This window comes from Pseudopipra pipra, chromosome 6 (assembly GCF_036250125.1).
Source record: "Pseudopipra pipra isolate bDixPip1 chromosome 6, bDixPip1.hap1, whole genome shotgun sequence".
NCBI classification, from domain to species: domain Eukaryota; kingdom Metazoa; phylum Chordata; class Aves; order Passeriformes; family Pipridae; genus Pseudopipra; species Pseudopipra pipra.
In genome coordinates this window covers 8,982,254-9,001,904 of record NC_087554.1, presented here as the reverse complement: position 1 = coordinate 9,001,904, position 19,651 = coordinate 8,982,254, and the positions used below count along the sequence as shown (strand labels likewise).

The 19,651-nt window shown below is 36.7% G+C and overlaps 1 long non-coding RNA gene across 1 annotated transcript in view; it reads right to left on the bottom strand.

Moving 5' to 3' along the window:
• Window positions 1-2,141: 2,141 nt before the first annotated feature.
• The window catches only part of LOC135415484 (uncharacterized), a 174,185-nt gene continuing 156,675 nt past the window's right edge, over window positions 2,142-19,651 (bottom strand). Inside the window, exon 9 of the long non-coding RNA XR_010431148.1 lies at window positions 2,142-2,220. This is a non-coding gene — a long non-coding RNA (uncharacterized LOC135415484). The remainder of the gene's footprint in view (window positions 2,221-19,651) is intronic.

The window sequence follows — 19,651 nt, the reverse complement described above, 5'->3', positions numbered from 1 at the left end:
CTAAGTTAATTTACTTTAAAGAGTACATAGTTATGCTCCAAGCACAAAATTTTAATGAAATATAAGTTATAATCAACTGGCAACCACAGTATCATAAAATATTGTCAATAATAAGGAATATGGGCAAAAGAATCTGTTTGTTTGTTTGTTTAACAATTTACCACCTTCAAACTCTATGAAAGACCCATAAGCCTTTTGCTGCCTTCCTGAGAATTATGTTAGTTTAGGGAAGATCAATGATTCCTTAGCCAACAGCTAAGGGAAAAAATCTTTCATTTTTATATCCCACTTGTCAGTTTGTCACAGGTAAGAGTGAGTATGTATTTGGGTCCTATAGGCTCATAGATAAAGAAAATAGTGACTAGAGCAATATACTGGGAACTGCTAAAGATGTTTTATTTTTATGCCTGCTTCTTCCCTCATTCCAGCCTCAAAAATACCTCCATAAGATCCATAAATTTCCAAGAGAAGATGTGCAAGACCTCCTGCAAGATGATGTCTCTCAGCTGTCATCCCTTGACACAAATGAATCTGATACACATATTCCTAAATTTTTTTTGTGATTTTAGCAGAGCTCAATAATTACTGTCTTCTATAATCTGCCTTTGAAGAGGGTCATATGCTGATTTCACCTGGCTTTTCCTCACATAAGGAAAGAGCAACTTCTTAATTTATTACAAAGTGGTAGGATAAACAACTTATAGATTTACTTTCGATTAATATTTCACAATAGTTACATCACAAGTGTTTTGAGGTTTTTAAATACTTAAAGTCTGAAGTTCTCTAATGGCAGACAACAATTTCTAACCATCACTAAGAAGTGTAAAAAAAGTAATGTCCCTTATTCATGAAAACCATCATGAGGGAAAAAAAAAAAGAGAAGAAACAAAAGAAAAGAAAGAAAGAAAAATGTTAAAAAAAGAAAGATGTGTGGATGATGTCTAGTGACAGAGAGCTCATTGATGACAGTTGAACAGAACAGTTGAAGAGCAAACAGATCTTTGAAGGGAGGGAGTAAGAGAAGAAAGGTGAGACAGATCCTGATATCAACTGTATGATTAATTACTCCCTTAGTAATATCTGTGTGCTTTCCATGCTACATTTTAGGATCCAGCAAAAAAAGGCTTTGATTTTCAAAATGTTATTTTGAAATACAAGAAATTTTTGCAGTGAGAATTTTTTTCCCAAAAGCACCAGAAAAACCCCACAAATTTTCTACATAGAATTGAAATTTTGACAGTGGTTCCTTTGAAAATTCAAAGCTAGATCTCATTTCCAGGAAAGCTGTTAGAATTATCAGTTGGAGGCTTTCCTGCATTAGCAAATCTGTATTTCTAAATTTCTATATTTTATGTGTCTACCCTACTCAACTCTAATCCTGTGAAACTTTTTGCTAAGATTTAATTGTTTATGCCACAATTTCTATATATGATGGGGATGTAACTTGCTAAAATGTTGGAATGCCATGTGTCTGTACAGTTTTTTTAGAATCTGGTAAACAGAAAAACAAAAAAGAAAACCACAAACCAATGAGTTCTTTTAACTCAAGACAAAGAGAAAATATAGAAGATTTAATCAGATTATTCATAGCAGGCAAATAGCAGTTAGAAACATTCATTAGAGCACTGCACTGATCTCTGAATGTAAGTCCTTTAAAGACCACTGATTAATAAATTTCTTTGTATTCTTGAAATCTACAGCAGTCAATACAAACATAGACTGGAGAAAAGACTGGAAAATAGAGGCAATTTCCTTCTAGATGCTATTCTAATTCACTTTTAACTGCTGAAAAACATTAGAAAGCCACCAGAAATCTGTGTATAAAACACATCAAAAGATCCCACACTTTGACATCAGTCCAAACAAAACATATAAGCCAACTTCTGAACAATGTAAGACTGGAAAAATATGGATTCTGTTTCCCACGTATGACTGTACAAATACTTTACGTATGATTTTTATAATTTCTTTGTGTTGGTTCCATGTCCTATTGGAAGTCATCTAACGTGCCTTGTTACACACAAAATGAAGAAATGGGATACTAAATCCTGAACACATATAATCCTTCTGAAAAATGAGAGGTGTTGAAACACACCAGGTACTGAGATCAAGGATTTCAAGCAGTAAAATTTTTCTCCTTTCCCAACACTCACCTCTGTCCTAGTTTCAGTAGCACTGCCTTGGCTCTCAAGCTGCTACACTCCTTGAACTTTACTCCATCTGTAAAAGAAAAATAATTCCAGAAGTGAGCTCTGAAGCTTTCCTAATACTTCAGGCCTCCTCAAGTGCATAAGAGGGAAGAAGTCATTTCTTCTCTTTTGGTACCTAATTTTTTATACACTAAAGTGAAAACAAGTCACACAAAAATAATGTTTCAGGAAGGAGAACAGGAGGGTTCTGAATGCTTCTGAAATCTTGTGGAAAAGTCAGCACCTGCTCCATGGGCAGGGATTTATTCTCCTTGAGAGAGTGCACTTAACCTAACCTTTTCAGCCAAATACAAAGGAAAACATGCCCAGCACTTCTTTCCTCTCAAAAAAGTACCTTTAGCATCATTATATCTTTTAATCTTAGAATAAAATTAATTTAGAGTTTTCAAGTTGATACATCACCTGTGTACTTTATTTACTCACCCATATTATTTAATTAATTTTTAACTAGGAAAGTTTGAAGGAATTAGTCTTAAAACAGATATCCACAAATGAATACAAAAATACCAAAGGAGATTCCATGAGATCTTAAGGGATGCTTAAAAAACCAAGTGGACGTGAAAGAGATCCAGGAGAGAGTCTTCTCAGATGCAGATGAAGTATTGATAAAAACAAGTGTTTGAGAAACAAAGGCATTAGCTTAAATGTGATTCTGAACAAATACCAATAAATCAATGAAGAGTAAAAGCAGACACCAACGTGAATAGGGCTTTTCAAATGGAAAATTGACCACTTAGTTAAAACAACTAGGACAGCATTTTATGTGTTTAAAGGTCAGAGTTTTTGATATACTAATAAATAGGCTAACTTCTGTCAGTGTCATCCATGACATCTGCATAGCAGTAAGTAAAAGTCACGTTTTCAATTTAGAAAGTGTTCAAGCTAAATCCCAAAGTCTTAACCTCCCAAAAATAAATCCTAAAACCCAGAAAAGTTCAGCAGCCTCTTATTCATTCAAGAAAAATTTCAGGAAGTAAAATGGCAGAAGGTGGCAGTGACCTGGAATAGACAAAGAGGAGGATCTATAGTGAGTGAACTATAAAGAATGAAGAGTTAAAGTAGTCTGAGGCTGTTTCTCATTTTTGATATTTACACTGAGCTCAAAGACAGAAGGAGACAGTATCTGACCTAAAAACAAAGACCACTAACACTTAAGTCATAAAGACTTATTTGCTTGCATATTAAGCCTTCAGTTTTCAAAGATTCAACATGCAACTTTCATCCTCATGATTTGCTGATCAAGCCTCTTTGGGCAGCTGAGTTTTGAACTTGCAGCAACAGCACTCAGGAGCACTTCTGGACTCCAGCATTTTTGTCAGGGCTAGAAAGGATGCAAAAGCTTTTCTTGCCTTGGGGAGCATCCTTCCTATCTCTTCCTGAGGGAATCTAGTCTGAATTTTGGGTCATTCCACCTTTCTTTCTCTTCCAAGGGAAGATCTGCCATCTTTGTCAGCATCAACCAGCCTTTCCTATCCTCTGAAGAGAATGGAATTATTGCTTAGAACTTGGAAATCCTTCAGAGGATTAAGGGATGGGAGGTGAGCCTTTGGCTGGAACAGTTGCACTGAGAGCAGGAAATTGCAGACCTGGAAGCCAGACAGAAGGCTCTGGAAAGGCCTGACTTAAAAACTGGAGAGAAAGATCTGATGGCATATGTTCAAAGTGCTTTCCTTGGTCATCCCGGTGCTGATCAGGCTCTGGAGGCAGCAATAGAAGGAAGTGACAGCAGAGCACAGCAGAGAAGAAGAGACTTGACAGAGGGGTCCTGGGTAAAGCATGGAAGAGAGTAGCCTTCCCTGTCTGGTCCCTTTGTGTATGCAGGGGCATTTACATCCACATGGACAGAACTGTAGGACAACTTTGATTAGTTCCAATTAGACCGGTTATTATTTTTGAAATTACTTTGTTCCACTAACAAAAACTTTGGGCTTTAATGTATTAAGAATTTCCTTTTCTTTTTTATTAGTTGTCATAAACACTAGGCTTCCATTAATGAAATAAGACAGACTAAAATAAAGGAATAAACTTCTCAGAATCGTTTGCTTACAACCAAATGACTTCATTTGATGTTTTGACTCTTTCCATTTTCCCTGCATCATGCATTATTGTTACAGGCCGAACTACAAACACCATACAAACAGAGAACATGTTTGCAAAACACGAGTAGGGGTGTGCAACACATCTTTACTCCACTAAATGTACAGAAACTTAGAGGAAGATGGTTCAGAAAGAGTCTATAGACATTTTTACTTGAAAGTGGGGAAATAGCAGTTTCCTCCCTCAACTATGTTTCCTTCAGCAATAAGGAAGGGCAGACAGAGTTGTTTGTTTCAAATGAAGTCTTTACACTGTCTTTCAATGCTGGCAAGAGAGGTGGAGCACATAAGCTGAGAAAAAGGCCTCAGTATGTTTGATACTGATGATTGGATTTAAATGACATGGACAAAGGATTCCTAAACTGAACATTAAATATCAAAACCATAGAATTTTGGTATGCAATAGTAGGAAATACTTTCTTCACTGGTGTCAATAGATGTTCCTGCACTTTGCAGTTAAGAAAGAATTTCACTCCTTGGATGCCTGGATGGAGACTCAAATGCATAGTGCATGCTTTGAACTTTCAGGGTTTGGAGGATACACTGTGGGATGCTAAGAAATATTTTCCTAGAACATATTTTCCAGTCAATATCATCCTAAAGTATTCCAGGAGTCTGCTTCATATTATGAACAAAAAATCAGTAGAGTATGGATAACAGGGAATTCAAAAGCATACTCCTGATCAAAAATCAGCACAGGAATAACACTCAAAGGCGGCAAAAAGAAGGCCCTTAATCATTGCACCAAGAGATTCCACAAGGAAATATGGAAGTACGAAGTGGAAGCTCCATGTATAGCTTAGTAGAGAAGAAGGTTATTTGTCATTTAATCAAAGGAATTGATTAAATTGATTAAATTGACAGAGGTTGAAAAGATTAATGCTACAACAATCATGTCATTTACTTTTCAAAAGCTCAATGTGGAACCATTAAAAACAAAGTTTCTTTATTCAAGTAAGAAATTTACACAGCTGGACATCAAGAGCAAAATGCTGCTAGATATAACACAGAAACACGGGTTCAGATGGAAAGAGAAATAGTTTTCCTGCCTTATGCAAACATCTGAGATGTTACAGTAAAGCCAACTTAATACTTCGAAAAGCTGTTAAGCCTATGGCCACTTACATTCTCAAAACTCAGATAATTTTGTTTAGAACACTCAGGAAACTGAGGTTTAAGGAGACTTTAATTTGTGTTTAGAATAGGAAGAAGTGGGCTCTTGTACTGACACATCCAATAATGAACATTAGCCCCTAGCCTACTGTAAGTTTTTGGGGTAAAGGAAGGCAGCATTATACCTTCCCTTGTTTTGATGTTAAACTCTGCCCTACAAGAATGAATGGCTGCAGTTTTGTGAAACTTTGTTTGTTTGAAATGAATCAACATCTTCCAGTCAAAACAGAAATTTCCTTTTCAGCTCCAACATTCATGATGTGACAGTGAGAAGACAAATTTCAAACTGGAGCCTAATACAAATGCACCAGTCTTTTCCTCGGTGCTTGCTTATGGATAATACCTGCTACTACTGCTAGACATCACACAAGCACAGGAGAAGACTTATTTAGAAACCAGGAGGCAGAAATGTATCATCCTGGACACCAGTAAGTTGGCTAATTTAAAATATAAACACTATTACAGAGACAGATTTCTAAGAGCTTCTGCAAGAAATTGAGTTATTTAGTAACCTATTTAAAGTATAATGCCTTCATATCAGACTCATCACTAGACAGTCAGCTAAGCCAGTGCCTAGAATACAGCAATCATTTTGGAGTGCCCTCAAACATTACCCAGTATTGAGCCAATCATGCAGCAAATCTATTCCAGCAAATCTACTCCAGCTTTTCAGCCTGGAGCACAGCAAAGGCAGGGACCCTTCCCCAGAGCACCAGTAGGAGGGGAGGGCTAACACAGGGGTCACAGGTTCACTGCAGCTCTACATCTTATGCTTTAAATGCTGGCACTGTTAGCCCATCACTGTATTGATGGGCTCTAAAGAAAAGGTTGAATCACCACATCATCAATTTTACCACTAAGCACTGATCTGTTTATAAATGTTTCAGAAAGATAATCTGTACAATGTGGATTCAGAACTCTGGATTAGAGAAAAGAGTCAAGGAGTATAGCAACACATTTTAGATTTCTACTGAACATTTAAACATTAAACAGAAAAATCCTTTTATCATGTTTTATCTGTGTAACCTTTCCTTTGGTACCTTTGTAAAACATCCAGGCCCACGGACAGCTATCTCAGTGCTGTCCAAGCATATGTGTGTTCTTTAAACACACAAGAACACAAGCATTTTGCTCTTAAAAAAAAAAAAAAAAAAAAAAAGCCTTACAAACAATGTTTTCTTTTCTGTTTTTCTCTTTTTTTTTAAGATATTTTAAAAATGCTTTTCCCTTATATCTCCCCAAAAGCACCAGGGTGCTTTGTTTACAAGATAAAACTGACTTTATCTTACAACATCCTGGATCTCCTGTTTATGTGCAATGGCCATTGACTGAGTCCACAAGAGGCAAGCCATAGTAGTCTGGAAAATAAGAACTGAACACATAAGTTAATGTCCAGGTAAGCAGATTTTTCAAAAGTGAGAACAGTTACCCATCTGAGGTGAAAAACTTGTAGCTCTTGGGAGCTGTGTAATTCAGATGACATTTGCAGTGGTGAGCAACTTCTTTATTTGCCCAGATTATTCTACAAAATACAAAATTAATTCCCATGAGGCTGCATAAATTGCTATTGTTACAAGCAATTCTCCTTTGATTACCATCTCACTAGAGAGACAGTATTCCTCTTTTGAAAGAAACTAAAATAAAATCATGCATGGCAATGTTTTAATAACATAAAGAGAAGAAAGTAGATGCAAAACATAACAGATTTACACATTCTCTAATCACTGCCATAATAAAGCACTGATTTGATGATGAAGCATTTGTGTCCAAACTTCGATGCTATGACATAAAGTGGCCAAAGGTCCCTGTGGATTGGCACCATGAAGTTCCAGCAGTGGCTTGAAAAGATCCAGGTAATACTGAAGAACAGGGAAAGTTTACACAGCATTCCTTCCTCAGAATACACCCTCCCCAAAAATGTAAGGGATTGGAAAACTATCTTTGGATACGATAACCTTTCTTGTCATTATGCTTTCATGTCTGTATCAAAAACTAAAGATACCTACTGGATTTTTTTATGAAATAAAAGTAGCTATAATTATAAAAACAAATGGTAAGCTCTTTTGCTTGATCTTTAGTACCTGAAACGACATTTATCTTACAGCTGAAGTTTTTTCATCTCTGAAATTAGTACAGTCTGACACAAAAATACAACTAGAGATCTCATCCCGCCGTTCTAACCAACTCGTCTGTGCGGGGACTTTAATAAAATAATTAAGATTCCCAGAACCTGCACATGCAGACAGAAGAATTTGCTCTGTGGTTATACTGAAGTCCCTCTCTACTGCAATCAGAGGGAAGAAATGGGCATGTTAACTGTCCTGAGAGATAATGGATGTGCCTCCGGGTTACATGTGACCTCAGGCGTACTGCTGGTCTTGAGAGGCATTGATAAACAACCTTGCACACCTCCCAAGCTAATGTCTCAATAAAGAAGCAAAAGCAACAGCTCCCTTTGCCATAGTCCACTTTTATCTCATTCAAGACTTCTCTTCTTGTTACTCCAAGCCAGGGGAAAACTAAGAAACCTAGCTAGGCAGGTATTTAGAATAGTAACGGGCAATAAAGCCATTTATTATAATGCCTTATAGTGCCTTTTGATGAACAGTGCAAGATGAACAGAATCACACAAAGGTTTTGGGTTGGAAGGGACCTCAAAATTCATCTGGTTCCAATCCCCCTGGATTGGATGCCACTCACTAGACTAGATTAGGTCACTCAGGACCCCATCCAATCTGCCTTTGAATTCCTTTGCCTATTTATGCATAAATGTGCATAAATAGGCAAAGGAATAAGTCAATAGATAGCAAAAAATCAGGCTAAAATAATCAATTGTGAACAATAAACAGGGAAGCACTATAGTACCAGAACAGGTAGAGAGAGAAATTAAGCACAGCTTATTCTTTGTGATAGAATATATAGCACATTATCTTTGCTAGGCTCCATTTTAAACAATGCTTATTAATAATGCATCATTTAATTTAACAATGCCTTTTAGTAAGAAAAGAAAGGTTAATGATTACAGATTTAGTGCTTCTAGAATGTGCTTTTAAGAAAAATGCTGAAATACCGTGTATAGCAAGCACTGCAGCTATTAATATAATCTCTGAAGGGTTACAGACTCTGTCTTTTAAGCAAAAATATCAGTGGCATTTGGAACCATTTGTTTAAAACTGCAAACTGACAGAATGGGGACATTAAAACATAAGGCTAAAGAGAATAGATGTAGCAATGTTATACACATCTACTTGCTACCCTGACTTTTAAAACATACTCCTTGACATGCATACTTCTCCCTGTTTTCACAAATTAGTTTCATGTAAAGCGCTTGCTGTAATTCAAAGAATGATAATTGGACTTATTTTTAACACAAAAAAATAAACAGTTTAATGCCTCTCCATAGTGTGATGGCTTTTTTCTTGTAAATTGTAGAGCTATCTGTCAGTTGTCAGAAGTACTTTAAAGTCATGAAAAATTAAAACTATTTTAAGTCACGAACCTAAGGTAGTTTAAGAGAGTTTTACATTCCCAAATTAAATTAGTATGCACCAAACTGAGAACATCCTGCTAGTGAACCAGCAGAAAAAAGATGGTCAAAATAAATAATTGTCTGTTATTGTGCAGGGAAATGGTTCAATACCTGCTATTTACTGATGTTTGCACTGCTCACATTACATAGATAGTTCCTGAAATATGAAGCCTATGATGCCACAGAGAAGGATTGTATTATCACACCATTCCCCTTCCTCCTTAAAACCAAGAGTCATGGAGATGCAAGGTTGGTGTAAGCAGGGATTTAGATCATCTCAAGATATGGGCATTCACAAAGCAGGGGAAATGGACAAGTTAAATATCTCCTAAATCCAATTATTTGACATTTCCTGTTTTCTCTCAGCTTGCTTGCCTCCACCGAAAGTAAGATGATTCTTCCACTCGGGAACAACAAACATCAGTATATTGTAACTTCTATTGAACCATTAGGAAGAATAACTTACGAAATTTTAAGTCTGAAGGACGGAATTGAACTAAGGGCGTTCTCATTGTCATCAAACTTCAATCAAGTGCAGATCTTAATATAAACCTGCAGCTTGAGGCCACATTTTTCTCCTGATAATCTTCTTTATGATTACAGTGGGTAGTCACGTACTGCACTCTCCCTTCCCAGCACTGCATCGTTTCATGGCACTGACACTATAACAGATAGTGCCTGCAATCATTTAGGAAAGGTTTAAGATGTGCTTTGCATTCATTTTTAGCATTCTTATTTTTTTCTTGTTGGAGAATTTGTTTTTTTCTTTTTTCCTCTAAGAGCAATACCTCAACACTAAGCTCAGAAAGCCCCTTACCACAGGATATATCTTTGAGAGTTGTCAGGGAAACTGAGAGAATGAGAAGAATTTGAGACAAAGAGAATGCAGCCAAATACTATAAAACCATCTCACTCAAAGTAAAACGAGTAAAAGCAGAGACTAAGGAGAAAACACCAGTAGCAATTGTTTTAAAGACCTAAGAAAGAGGGGACTTACAATAAAATGAAACAGAACCACTTAAATTTAAAATTTCTTGATTAACAACTTGAAGGCACAAGCACAGACTCCAAGACGTAAGACCAGTAAAAGAGTCAAAGAATTACCACTATTATTGTCTTTGGAGACATCCATTGTTGTTTCAAGACATCCTTATTCATAAGGAAAAAATAAGAACAGCACCAGCTGTCGGGCACCCTCTTTAATAAAGATCTTAAGGGGAAACTGGAATGCCACAGAAATATATATCAAACAGCAATTGATACCACCTAGGCACATCTCACTCCATTTTTTTGACTGCTGCAGATACTTGACAGCAAATGCATCTTCATCCCTGCTATTCAGTGTGTTGTACAAAGCAAAATCTCCCAGATTAATTGGCTTAATTTACTTGTTTACCGCAATCTTCATCTGTAAAATGGGTTACCTGTTGGAAATGTAATGGACTGTGATATGTAAAAAGTCACACTGGATAAACCTAATGGTTCTTTCTGCTTCTGAACTAGAAAAAGAGGAATAGTCTAATCATCACTGTTTACAGAGCTTATATAACAATAATTTGATGACACAGACATATTTCAGACCACGAGGAAAGTATATACCTGTATAACTATAGGTTATATATATATATATACTTATATATATATATTTATATATACTTTTAGTAAGACATAAGCTAACAATAAAGAACACTACAAGTTTAGAAATACAAATGAATACTCTACCCTTTCAAACAGACAGCACAAATACTAGTAGAATTGTCACCTGAAAGTAGGAAAACTTGTACATTGCTCATCAACCACTGTCTTGTCTTTCTATTTTCTCACAGGCTCACCAACACTCACATAAAACCTTTCTTTGGCACCTTTTTTTTTTATTTTAGCAATCTCATCAATTTTGTTCCCAATTTCCTTTGACTAGGCTTTAGCAGCCACTGGGGTATGTATCGAACAGAATGTCATTTTTACCTTCCCTGCCCACATCACCCCACCTGGAGAAATGTCTCTCAGGCAGAGAATTTGTTTCTGCACATCCATAAAGGTGAGATAGACATGGTAAACATCTGCAATGAAGTAAATAAGGTATTCATCCCATGCCTCAATAATTCATTTAAAACAACAGCAATATTTATTTTATTTCAGTGACATTATATACATATTATATGAATACACGTATTCTTTAAACATCTGCATTAATTTTCCTATATTCAATCACGTGTGTAACAAGTCTCTAATTAGAAAAAGTTAGCATTTGAATTTACAGTACAACCAGTAAAAACAATTAACTGAAAAAAAGCACCAGGCCCTGATTAAGAACTACTTTTTTTAAGGAACTGGCAGTACAAATGTTTTTCTGGAATTTCTGTGAGACTGTTTAAAAATTCATCAAAGCATTTCCACATAAAGTTGGGCTTTGAAATATGTAATCAAACTTGGTGTTAGTATAGATCTCCCTGCCCATTTTTAGGCTGATTGCCTAAGGAAGCATAGAAAATTTGACCACCCTCTGTGCCAGCCTCCCTCTTCCAGCCCCTGCACTTCCAAAACTGTTCACTGCTTTCCTTCCAAGACAGAAAAGTGTTAAAAGACTCCAAAAGAACAGTATTTCCTCAAGTTTGAAAAACTGCCTTCCAGGTGCAGAACAGACATATATTAATGGCTCTTCTGATAGAAAGCTGGGCTTTATAGACTCTGTTTAACCAGTAGCTGGGGAGGCAATCAGCTTCCACAAAGCTGCAGCTCACACACCACCTGTGAGTTTTTTAGAAGTATTAGAGGTACCCAGTGCTCCAGGGTAGAACGACACACATTAGATCAGCATCACTTAGCTCAACATCTCAGGCAAAATCTTCTCTGCTTACAAACACTACAGAGAGCACTTTCAGAAGAAAAAGCCCAGGCCAAAACATCTTAGAGCTTCAGCAGCTGTTGAGAAACCCAGTGTGGAGTACAGCCTCAGTTAATGCTGTAAACTGAATTACATCCTGAGATACAAATACCTTTTAGCTCTTGTTGTCTGCACCTGCAGTTTGCAGAGTGCCTCTGCTATCCTCATATTTGTTTTGTTAGATGTTTCAATGAAACCATAAACGTATAGAGGAAAAGAAGCAACCCACTTTATGCATGGCAAAAATAACTCTAAGTTTAACAAGTAATGAGAAAATACTGAATTGTGCAGGACAAAAAAAAAATAAAATCCTATTTCCACATACCAACATCATGTAAAAACTGCTAAAAAAGATTGTCCAACATTTAGCAGAGCTGTAATACTTAATAGCCTGATGCAATTACATCTGCATTTTAAGAACTAAACTCCTGACTGTGTTCAGAGGTGTTTGGGTTTCCCCTGTAAAAACTTAAAAATTAGCTTTTGGCAGAAAATTGCGTAAGTTGGATTTCTGTATAAGTCATTTTCCACTGAAGTTGGATTCCCACAGAAGCTGCCTGAATTAGAATTGGTAGGTATCAGCTGCCTTAGGTGGTACAGAGCTGAAGCAAAGAATAAGAAAGGCAAATGAAATAGGTGCGAAGGAGGAACTTCTTTGGCTCTGATTTTCTTACTTGAATTCTTTGCATTAGGGGACCAAATATTATGGGAGGAAAAAATCCGAACTATAAAATCAAAAAAAACCCAAAATAAAAAACATGCAAAAAACCCCCAAAGAACCATCAACAAATTTATAAAATCTGTCTATCTTTAGCAACTTGTAATTCAATTTACTACAGAGCTGTGTCCACTGACATCCCATAGACTACCCAGCCTGGGACTCATGGCCAGGATGATAGTGCTACATGACAAAGCTTCTTTAGCCAACCAACCAATCAACCAACCAACCAGAGCTTTCCACAGCTCACTTGTTCAGGAGGAAGGCACTGCCAAGCAGTTCAGAAAAGTTTCTCCAGGCATAGCACTCCTGGCAAGAGCACAGGAAAATTTTTTCACACTCAGGAACTTGCCTGTGAGTGGCAGCTGATGAAAGACTTAGTGAGAATTACTGAAGCAACATGTACTCCATGTGGCAATCTGTCCCTTCACGTTGTACTGAAATAAAACAAGCACTCGGTACATTTATACAGAACTTATTACACTTTATCTTCTTTTTTTTTCCCCCTTTAAGCTTAGATTCTTTAGTTTATGCAACTTCCCCAACAACAATCTTTGTTAAGTCTAAGAGTAATACACTTCCATGTCCAAGGTCTTGAAGTGACAATAAAATGATGTACTACTTTTTTGTCATCTCCTCCTGAAAAGTATCTGCTTTAACTTGGCGGAACAGCCACAGCCAACTGTGATTGCTGATGTACAAAATGAGAGCGTTTGTTCCATGAACAAAGGGAAAACAGAGTCCTGCAAGTTTCCTTTCTCTGAGCTATTCACTGGTTACAACATAGAAAAAGCAACAGGACTTTTCAACAGCATTCCAAATTAATAGTTTTCATTTTAATAATGTCCTCTGTTTCTGTCAGAGTTAGTCATTTACTACTTCCACAGCCTGCCTCGGGGTACCTCCAGTTCTGAAGACCCTTCTCAGGCAAAACAGGATTCTGTTTCAATCAGGACTTTATCATCCACCCTGAAGCACTGAGTCCCACTGCTCCAGCCACTGTATATCGTTATTCCCTGGAACATACATCCTGCACTACTAGACTGTCTTACTGTCTGCTATGAGTGAAACTGCAGGTCTAGGCCATTTGTATTTTGCCTTGCCCTACTTCAGAAGATTTCAATCAGAACTTGAATATTGCCTTCTGATACGAGCACGGAAAAATGCCTAAAGCTATCTGAATTAAACTTTGCACAAAACATTGCTCTGAAAGTATTATTTAACTACTTTTAGCCTACAGCAAGGTTTTACAGCCAAGCTATAAACTCCCTAATAATAAGATGCCTAATAAAAGTGCTGACAGACCATTCACGGCTTCAGCAGAGCTCATTAAAATGCACTAGAATAGAACATTCTCAGGATGACGGATTTTCAGTGCCGAGGAACACCCAATATCTTGATAAACATGTGCATTTCTCAGCATGTTCACTGCATACTCACTTCTTCTCTCTGGACAGCATGTAATTACATTACTTTCTGAAAAATAATGACTTTAGCGCTGAATATTAATGACTTGTTTAACAACTAACATAAAATCATATCCTACCTACCTCTATGAAACTACATGCAACTTTAACCAATATTTCCATAAAAATTAACTTCAAAGGAATACTTTTACTGAAGGATTTCATAATGGATTGCTTTGGCTCAGGGCTTTATTTTTTTCTGGGTGTCCTAACTCTTCATTTTTTTTAATAAATCTGTTTAATTTTGAAAATAGGTTCATGTGCTACAGGATTTCCCTTTAATCACATAAGTCATTCTCCCGAAATAGCTGGAAAGGACATAAGTATAGTTTTCTGGTCTAAAAGTCACACGTTCAAGCATTTAGGAAACATAAAAGTACTTTGTTACTTGGTCCCAAAATGCAAAACAGCATCCAGACTTGGATTAGTAGTCTGCAAATATGAAGGCCGGGAGGATTTTAGTTCCTATAGAGGGGATTCCCAAAGAGCAGCAAACAGAAACCTCATAGAGGTTTATTAGATTTTTGAAATTATTATGAAATTACAAAATCTTAGCATAATTTATGTGTTTGCTTAACATTACCTCCTCCCCAGAGTAGGGCTAACTTCAAGGATAAGTCAAGGATAACTTCAAGGATAAGTCAGCTTGCTTATGGCCTTGACTCATTAAATTTTGGGGTTTGGTCTAGATGATTTTCGGGGGTCCCTTCTGACCCTAACTATTCTGTGATTCTGTGAATTTTGAGTGTATCAAGGAAGGAGGCCCTACATCCTCCTCTGGAAAAGTCTGTCAGAGATTCAGACCCACATTTCCCCCCTCAAACCACAGAGGTGCTCCTAATCCTCTTGAAAATGGCTCTGACATCAAATCATTAAATATTTGCTGAGCTCTAGTGTAAGGGCTAAGCAAACCAGTCACATGAGAGAGCACAGGCCCAGTTATCCTCCTTGTTCCAGTGACTGTGAGCAGCTTGTATTTATCACAATTTAATAAAATGCAAAAGAGATGCTGGAGCAAGAACTGGAATCCCATCCCAACCCCTGGAATCAATGGCTGAAACACCAATCACTGGAGCCTTTCCTAAACCCTTCATACCCGTGTTATTCTATGCAGAGCAGAACCTAACACAAAGGAAGTCCATTGACTTTTTCAGTCACAAATCCCTCCAGTAAAATGATTACCTTAAAGCAGAAATGCAAGTTGGATACAAAACCTTGCTGGCAGGACGCTGCTCAGCAGAGTGCTGAAATCCAATAACATGAAAGACTGAAAGAACAAAACAGGAATATTGACTAAAGAGCACAGGTAAGAATTTACTACTTAACAGAGGTGAATGAACTATCTAATTCAAATGTATATTATCAAAAATATTTTTTGTCATACATCTTTTCTGATTTATAAAACGTGAGTTCTTTTTTGTTTCTTAATTTCCTATAAAGCATCTGTTTTCCAGCATGAAAACATAATTTGTCATAGCAATTATTGATCTCTACAGAGCCTCTAATGGGACTGACAGTCACAGAACCACACAATTTTCAACATCCACAATGGAGCTGCAGGAAATATTTCTGCTTTTACAAGGCACTTTAAGTCTGGACTACCAGGTTACTGGAAACATCATTTCTTAATGGGAAATAGCTGTAACAAGGATCCAAGTTGTCAGTTGTCAACTACTTTTTTTTTTCTTTAAGATCTGAATGACATGTAGAACAAGGGTTTTTCAACCAAACAACTATTATTTGTTACTCAGGAATGGCTTCTAGACCCCTGGATCCAACACTGTCCTGTGCCCATGCTACCAGCTCTTTGTAGGTCAGAAAGTTCTCCATTTAGGCCTCCTTTATGATGGCCTATCCAAGCTCTCTATTTAATTAGGACATGTATGAGATGAGAAAAATTACAGAATAATTATGGAAAACTACAAAATGCCAGGGGGCTCAGAACAGATCTTCAGCCACTATTTTGGGTTTGCTTGCCTTACACATTTCTTCCCATAGTCTTAAATTCTTAGATTTTCCTAAGACCTATAGATGTCTTATGTAGCCTTCACCAGTGTCCAGGAAAGTATTTTATGTCCTTTCTCTGCTTTGTGAGAGAGTTCATGAATTCTCTCACAGCTCTGACTATTATACAATTCTTTGTTAGACTATTATACAATCCTTTGTTAGAAACCAAAATTTTTGCTATAGAAAACCAGGTACCCAAGAATAACCCCTTATTACCCTATGAATCACTTTATTACAAGATTTAGTTCATGTTAAAATATTTTTAAAAAAACTTCCCACTTTTTGTCTCAGAGCTCCTTTGCCGTGGAAAATAAAAAGAGACTTCTGCTGGTCTGTCAGTTTTTTGCAGCCTGAGGTCTTAACTGCAAGAGATTCAACATTCATTGAACTCACATATGTGATATCAGGTGCCAATCGTTCTCTGGTCCCAGCAATTCTTTCAGATTTTGCTTGCAACCAGAATCACTGAGCAGAAATCTTTCTATCACAGATGAAAAACATTCCAGGAGCACCTGAACACCACTATAAAAGCAAGAGTCTTATGCCCTTTTGAGAATATGGTAGATAAAAGAAATAAAACTTCAAGTTGCTTATTTATTCCATAAATAAAGTCCATTAAAGTCTTAAACCCCCACAACAAAAGATGGTCTCTGTAACTCATATTAAAAAAAGTCTAACAATTTAATTATTTCAATGTATGTGCAACTGCAGTTCAAGGAGTTTTTTCTTCCATTATGAATTTTTGATCTTTAATATGCTTTTTAATGGCAGAGACCCACCTCTTTTGTTATAAAATGAAAACAATAAGAACCCCCAAATCTGTGGCTTACAGTGAATCACAGGATGCTGCAATTTCCCTCCACCTGCAACAAACACACTTTACCACGTGGCAAGATCACATAAAACAACTACTGATTAGACAAATTTCAAATCAGGAAAAAAAAAAACCAAACAAAAACCAAAACCAAAAACCACAATGAAACCCAAAAATGCTGCCTCCATTCACTTTCTAGTTGACGAAGGGCTGTTCAACCTGATACAGTGTTTCAGAGCATCAGATAACAAAGCAAAGCCATAGCACAAAATATCTTTGATGGCCTAGCAAAAAGGACTTATAAATTAGTATGCCTTAGAGATAGATAAAACTATAGCACAGCAAAGAAATGCAGATGAGTATTATCATCTGATAATACTCTCTTACTGTTTTCCAAGATTGGGTTAGGCCTCATTTTTATAGAGCTTAGGTTAAGGTTAGAGGAAAAAAAGACCATAGAAACTTGGAGATTATGTGTCAAAATCTAAGGATGCTCTGTATAGAAAATAAGTAAAACCAGAAATTAACTATTAGAATTAAAACATATGGGATTTTTGAAAAACTAATTTTTAATAGCTTGAGAACCCACTTCTAGAACACTAGATTCAGAGCTGTCGCCATTTCAGTCGATCCAGGGACAAAAGTCCATTGTGAGAGATCAGCCAGATACTAATACTATATATTAAGTGGTAGTTGCCAGATGAGAACACTGAAATTCTCCAGTTGCTGATTAAACAGCTGTATATGGTCCCACAGAGACAGACATTTGTTACAAACTCACTTTGGCACTGAGAAGCCTCCTCCAGGATTGTTCTGCTGCATGCCAAAAACACACCACCTATTGTTTGATTACCAGAAAATGTCTCTTCCACAATAATCCTTTATATGACCAGCTACCAAAACACCCCATCTAGCTCAGCTGTGATGTACCTTGTATCCCAGGTGTCCCATTTTGGGATACTGTGACCAGCAAGAGTAAAGCAGCAAACCTGTATACAGGATTACTGTGCCAATACACTGTCATATTTAGATTCACCCAATTTACCTCAGAATTTCTTACCACTCCTTCATTGATCCACATATAATATGCTGAAGAGTTATTGTATGGTGGATTTCTGCTCCACATACCACATGGAAACTGCCCCTCCTGAAAGACTTTGCTTTTATTCTACCTATCAAATGACAAAGCATTAATCCAGTCGAAATTAAAATCTCCTTCCAAATCCTAGGGTTTATATATAGGTACAGTTTTTAATATACTGAAGATTAAAAGCACAGGAACATAAGAATGTCCCTGTTGGGATGTTTCACTGGCACCTTAGATGAAAAATATTGGAAAGCACACCCCTGCCTGTTCACTTAGTACCTCTGCATGGACTTGTTGCCCATGAATTTGAATTTACCTCCACATCCTCCTTTGGCAGTAAATTTCACAAGTTTAAAGCTTTCTTCCGAGCTTTAAACAAAACTCCTAATAATTCCATCAATACACTGTAGCTCAAACATTTCAGGACTGGGAAATAACAACTCTGTATTCATTTTACCCATGACCTTCATGATTTTGTGAACATCGATCATATCAACTTTCAGCCTTATTATCTCCTAGCTGCCTTTTTTCCACAGCCTTGTCTCTTCCTTATAAAGTGACTGCTCTGTTCCATTAATCATTTTGACTCCCATACACAAATATATTGTGAAAATAATTCTCTATACAGACAGACATAAATAATGCATGAGCTTCCTCAACAGCTCTTGATCAAGACTCAACTCAGTACTTGATAAAGATGGAGATGAATTTTACTAAACTTACCCCTGATCTTGTGGCAGGATTATATTATTGATTTAGCACAAAAGGCACAACAAAAATTGTGGTAGGATCATCCCACAGGTCAGGAGAACCCTAGAAATTTTAAGTCTGATATCCAGTGTTTTCAGCAGGAAAAATTAAAAACTATCTTATGACAAATGCCACCTGGTTCTTCCATTTCTCACCATACAATTGTTTGGATAGTTCCCCAAATCAACACCAAATACAAGCAACTCTTATAGAAATAGAAGATATGTTGGTGTTAGTAAGGACAGTTTTGTAAGGAAGCACCAACTTCATTGTTTAATCAAGAGTTTCATGTTCTCCTTTTAATTTTGGCAGTTTTTTCTTTCTTTTAAAAGATATTTCTCATTCAATGCCCTAAAAGAATTTAAAAGTGTAGAGGACACTTCTCAGAACTACCTTTAACTGAACATCATTTCTAAACAAAAGTGAGGTTAACAGTAGTTCAAAGCATTTGCAAAATTAGATCCCTCCTCCAGAAGTGTCGATGTAAAAAAAAACTGGTGCAGAGGAGCTGTAAGTAGAGCAATGTATCTCTGGAATTTTTGGTGTTGGAATAGTCAGGATTGCAATTTCCCTGTGCTCTAAATGACAGAATCTTTAGACCTATTTTAAGTACAGTTCCGTATTATGTAAGATAGTGTCCTTATACACTTTCTCCATACTTCAAGAGAGGAATATTGTCCCTCACTGTCACAACTCCCCAGAAGAAAACAATACATTTGGAAATTCTTCTCTTGCAGAATTTGAATCATGGCAGACCATTTTGCTTTTTTCTTAATACATATCATTTTCCCCTTGCTTTAAATAACATAAATCTGAATAGTAGCTATTCAAAATAAATAAGGGATCATTTGAAATGCCAAAAAGAAAATGCCAAAATGTTACTTTCCTTCAAGCTTGTGAACTGGATTTTCTTGACA